Consider the following 6,216-nt stretch of genomic DNA (forward strand, 5'->3'; position numbering starts at 1 on the left):
GCTACCTCACGAAGGGGTGCGATTGTCTTGGGGGTGGGAAGGAGTCCCTTAGACCTGGTAACAGGAGGACTGAAAGAGGCAGGTGGCGGACAGGAAGGAGAGGGATTGGAAGGGAGTGTCTCTGTGGAGGAGGAGGAGGTGGAGCAGGCAGAATAGGGCGGAGAGGAAGGGGATGAAACGGAAGGCTGAGGATCTGTGGAATCAGGCAGAGGAAGAGGAGGGTATAGTGGGAGAGAAGGGGCAGATGGGGCTGGGGGATAAGGTGGGGGTTCATCTGCTGGGTCAAATGAGGAAGAATCTGAGAAGTCAGGAGTAGAAGTAGGGGAAGAGAGGGGTTTGCAAGCAAGGAGGACCTGAGAGGGAGGGCAGGAGGAGCAGAGAGCAGGGTGCTGTGTGAGAAGGCTAAAACCTTCAACGCAGGGAATCTCCTTCCACTTTTTCAGACGCTGGCAATAGTTAAAAAGGTCCCAGAGGAGGTTTGGATCTAAGGAGCCTTCTGGAGGCCAATGATTGCCATTATCCAGTGGATATGTAGGCCAATCTTGGGTACAGAATTTGATTAGAAGTTTGGGCTTGATGTCTGTTGTGAGGGAGAGTGTGGCCAGATTTTTTATTAAACATTTGAGAGGTGAGGCTTCAGGTATAGACGAAGAGGTGCCCATAGTCACAGGGAAAGATGGAAGAGAGAGAGAGAGAGAGAGAGAGAGAGAGAGAGAGAGAGAGAGACAGAGAGACAGAGAGAGAGACAGAGAGAGAGAGAGAGAATAAGAGTAAGCAAGAGAGACAAAGAGAAAACCCGGGCTGGACCGGCTTCCAGGAAGCCCAGGGCGAACGGGGGTCAGGTGGGCATCCCCAAAATGACCAGCCTTCGTGAGGAAATACAGAGGGCACTACCTGGTCGTCACCAGTGAAGTGCGATCTGTGAGACCCAATGGGGTCAGAGCCACAGGCAACCTGACGTCAGGAAAGTTTTCGACCGCAGTGGAAGAAGTCAGTAATGAAAACAGAACTCCGGCTCTGGCAGAACACAGTTCCAGGCCGGAATTCAGTTTTCCCCAAGCAGAGAGGCAGCTTCAGCCAGACACAGCAGCCCCGCAGGAAACAGCAACTCTTAGCCGGCAGCGGCAGCAGCAGCGCAGGAGGGAAAAAACCACAGAGCCTCTCGAGTAAACTCAGAAGCCTCACGCCCCAAAGGGAAAGGGATCACCAGAGGGTCCACTTCAACCAGTAAAGGTCTTAGTGGGGTGGATTCCCTCTCCCGACCGGGCGTCTGGAGTGTGCCGGACTATCACGGTCACAAATCCAGTGATAGCCCGAAGGGAGTTGGCGAGCCAGGGTCAGGGGATCCTTACCACACAAGATCAGTGTTGAGTGCAGGCAGCCAGAGTCTGAAAAGAGCGGACCAGGGCGGAGTGTCTCGGCGGAGCAGGGGACGGGGCTCTTGTTGGAAAGAGCTCACCCATATCCGAGTCACGGCACCAGAATGAAAGAATTCCCCACGCAAAGACACTTCACCGGGAGAATTCCAATTTTATTGCAAAAAGCAGTGTGCTTATATAGAACTAAGGGGGAGATGGTAGGGTTTAGATAAATGGCAGGCAACCCGTTTATTGGCAAGTTCTTTCAGATATCAGCTCCGGAGCCCAGGAATTAGTTCTCATTGGGGCTAAGGTTCCCTGCCAGTGAGATTTGAAATTGGCGCCGGCGGGAGAGTTCACACGGGCGGGAACTTTTCGTGCCACTGCAGAAAAGAAGAAGATAGGAAGAAGAGGTGCTTAGGCGCCATGTTGGGGTTTTTTTCTCTGGGGTATGGCTGCCATTTATACTTTTCCTAACAATGGTAAATTTGCAGGTGTCATGCTTCCTTAGAGCTGGGTATGGTGGCACATTCTGTCATCCCAGCAGCTTGGGAGGCTGAAGCAGGAGGTTCAAAAGTTGGAGGCCAGCCTCAGCAACTTAATGAGGCCCTGAGCAACTCAGCGAGATCCTGTCTCTAAATAAAATACAAAATAGGGCTGGGGATGGGGCTTAGGGGTGAAGCATCCCTGGGTTCAGTCCCCAGTACACACACACACAAAAAAAAAAAGGAAAGAAGACCAGCAGTCCTCAGGACATGGGTGGTCTCAGGAGGGCTGACCTGTGGGCTAACCTCCATGCTCAGTCCTGAGGCTGGCTTTGAACTCAGGCAAGTGGCTGGTGTGGAGAGACACAGGGCCCAGGAGGGTCTTGGGCACATCTGGACCACAGATGGCTGTAGAGATTTCCTTACTAGCCTGCTCTCTCCAAATGACAAGAAGATGGAGAAATGTTGACAGGGGGCTCCATGTCAACCCTTCAACAAGCTGGGAACCATAAATGGTGGGTCTTAATTTCTAAATCTGTGAACTACAGCCAAGGACAGGAGCAGCACTGCCTACTTAGAGGTCTGTTGGGTTAATTACAGACTAGAAAGTATGGAAATACTCATGAAGCATTAAAGGACTGCTCAAAGTTGGTGACAGCTAGAGATTCCAAAATGTCTGTCAGGTATTGCTACAGGTGATGCTTGAGATTTGTGGATGCTGTGAGTGAAAGACGATAATATGTTTTTACATCTGAGTCAGAGAAGTCTTTTCAGTTTTGCTGCCCACCGTAATCTGTTGAGATAGGTGCAGAGTCTCACACTCATTACTCATGAAAATAAAATAAGATTTCTGAGCATGGGAGGAACTTATACAAATTCCCATAGCTCCTCTGTGATGGAAGATTTCACTCTGCCATTTGGGCTCTTGTAGGATTTGGTACAAAGTCCTCTCTAAAGTGTCATATTGACAATGCTGGGTTAGGAGCAGTCTGGGTGTGATGTCACATGCCAGGAGCCTTGGCTTCTTCAAGTGGATTATTGCCAGTGTCTGAGACTTGAGTGTCTCTTTTTCCCTTCCCTGTTTACCTGAGATGTATTTATGTCTTCAGAGCAACATTCTGTGCTCTGCCTTCTCTGCTATTTGGCCACCCCTGTCCTTGAGCCAGGAATTTCCTCCAGGAAGAAGCAAGGTGGTTATAATATGCAAAAGATAAAAATCTGGCTTTCGGGCCAAACAGATGCAGTTGGATTCCCAGCTTCACCTTTTCTTAGTCTGGGAGATTGCACAAGCAGTGGTTTCTGAGCCTCAGTTTCCTCATCTGAACTGACTCTTCTGTGGCTCTGAGATGCTTTGAAAATGTAATGAATGAACAAACCCAAATGAAAGAGCCCAGCCTCGGGCCCAGGACTGAGCCAATGCTCAAAGAGAGGGGGCACCTTTGTCTTTCCCCTTCCACGGAATAAGTTCCATGGGAATATAAGATCAGTGTGTCTTGGGGAGCAGGCAGGCAAGACCTTACTGGCTCTGGCCACCAGGGACTTGAGAAAAAAAGCAAAGATTCAGTGAGATGAGTCCTGAGAAGGTGGTGTGGAAAAGTTCAGAAACATCTGGGAGTAGAAGGGAAAGTTGCTTCTTGAAAAAAATCTATGTCAAGAAAAAAAATCCAGGGAATCTTAGGAACAAACACTATTATGTACAGAGTTGATAGGGCCTTGAGGATAATCTTATCCAGCTCCTTTGACCCATGTGAAAATTGAGGCACAAAGAGAAGAGGTTAGTATTGGGATCACAGAAGGCATTTGTGGAAGACTTCCTACTCCCTCTAGTGTTCATGACACCTCCCACGCAGCCTGGGTGGGACTGGAAGAGGGGCTACCTGTGTCATGGAAAGGGACATAGAACTTGCTCCTATATTTGGTGGTCAAAAGAAGAACAGGAAAGAAGGTGGGTCCATTGGCAGCATCCAAAGCCTGGACCCCAACTTTTCTGTCCCAGGCCTGGTAGCCTTGCAATGACTCTGATCTGCCAGTGGAAAATGGCTGGCCAGCCTTATCTGTCTAGAATTCTTTCTGGCCCATCCTGACAAGAAAGAAGAAATTCTGCATTCAAAGTAGGGGCTGGGTCAGACAGCATGTCCTTGGAGGTCCTCAACAGCTCTGGAAGTCTTCACACAGGGTCTCTGGAAAAATAAGAGGTGATGTCCCTGCAGAAGAACCATTAGAAACTTCTGTGTGATGGTGACACAAACCATTTCTTCTTCCATAATCATCCTTGCTATAGCCCCGGCTCAGGTCAGACAGCCCGCCATGCATGCACTTTATTTTAAAATACCTCTTGCTTTATCTATATCTATATCTATATCTATATCTATATCTATATATCAATCTCTCTATATATCTATCCATCTACCTATCTACTTATCTATCTATATATCTATATATCCATATACCTATATATCATCTACCTATCTATATCTATATATCTGTATATCTATATATCATCTATCTATCCCTGTGAATTTCTGAACTCCCAGTCAGAAGAAAGCACTCAATTCTGTCTTTGAGTGTGCTGATGGTGATGTGATTTTTCAGACAGAACCCTCTGAGTTCTGCAGCAGAAACAAGCCCCCTCCTGATGTAACTTAAAAGAATAGCCTCCCAATTTTCTCATCTCTTTGCTGGATACACTTTATCCAAGAACAAGATAAGCCAATGTTTGGTTAAATATTTCAGAAGTTAATTCTCAACAGATGTGAGAACTTATTTCTTACATTCCTCCACTCTTAGAGGGAATCTGGTCAGCTCTTCTTGATGGATTCACAAGACTACCTTTGGCCCACGTGTGCTCCACTCTTCAGGCCTTCCCACCTACATTCCATCACTGAAAGATAACAGAGCAAAGGACAGGAACACTGACAGAAAGGCAGGAAAGCTAAAAGAAAACCTTAGCTATAAAAAGGGGAAGACATTGCCTTTCCACACGTACCACCTCTTGGGTCCCCTTCTTCCTCCGGGAGAAGTCCATTCTGCTGTCCTTTAATACACTTCTACTTTCCACTCTGACCTTGCCTCAGCGTGCTTCTGTGGTGTTATACTTCAACATTGGAGAAGCAAGGACTCGTCACTGGTAAACAACGATAACACTGGTGTCTGAAGAAGTGAGGATTTCTGTCCTTTTTTTTGTGTTCTAGGCTTCCTTTGTTCTCCTGCCTTTTCTTCTTATTTTTCTCCTTCCTGAATCCTTGACTAGGCCCAGAACTAGGCCAGGAAATTGTTGGTGGGGTGGCCCAAAGGTGGAACACAGGTGGGCTGAAGGGGGAAGGGTAGTGCAGAGAGCCAAAGACAAATGAACCACCTTAAAGCTTCCTGTAAAGAGGGGCAATTCTTGGGACAGATTACCTTGGTTACAGGTGGAGGGGTGAGGTTCGTGACAAGGGTCAAAGAAGCACTCTGAGAGAGTTAAAATTCTTCCCTTATGGGACAGTCTCCAAGTGGTTGAAATCACTCAAAATTGGTCTTGTTGATCTTGCCTGACTCAAGTTATCTATCTGTACTGACTGCCTGTCTAATTCTGGCTTCATAAACACATTTGCTTTTCAATTTTCAGTATTTTTTTTCTATAATTTAACACTGCAAAAAAACAAAGAAAAAAAAGAACCATTAAATCATTAAGGAAAACAATTAATGGAATACACTTTGGCCCCTTCCCCTCAGTCTCAGGACACTCCTGCAGCATTCTTGCTTTTTTTCTGACAGGGTCACAGAAAGCACCTGGGGTCACTGTGTTAACATGAGAATCACAGCCTCAAGAAAGAGTATTTTGTAAAGTGATCCTGAATAAATAGTGAAGGAGAGAGCAGGGCTCAAAACTAGGACCTCCAAAGCCCTCAGGCACAGGATAGGCCCAGTATTCATTTCTAGTTTTGTTTTGTTTTTTTTTTTTTTTAATCTTCATACAGATTTCCAGATTTGTATTAATTTGCAGATCCACTGAAAGACCTAAGCAACCTCATACTACTTGTGACCTCATTTTGCTATGAAACTTAACCTTTGACCTATTATAATCCTAAAGTCAGGAAAATACCACAGAAAAGCTCTGTGGAAAAAGTTCTAAAAAAGCCCCAGATGGTGATTGCTGAAGATAGGCCAAGATATTTAAATATCTGAAATTCCAGATGCTCCCACCAAGGTGTGGTGGCCAATATCTAAACTAGAAGCCCTGCAGCTGGGCATGTGCCCCCCCCCACTTGCCACACCCTTGTGGTTTAAACCAATCATTTTTAATTGCATCAACCCCTTGAACTAACCAAGAATCCTTTTCATATTCTCTCCCGCCACTTAATCCACTAATCGTGTTTTAGAGTTGTTTTTGG

This window comes from Marmota flaviventris, chromosome 2 (genome assembly GCF_047511675.1).
Source record: "Marmota flaviventris isolate mMarFla1 chromosome 2, mMarFla1.hap1, whole genome shotgun sequence".
Taxonomy (NCBI): Eukaryota; Metazoa; Chordata; class Mammalia; order Rodentia; family Sciuridae; genus Marmota; species Marmota flaviventris.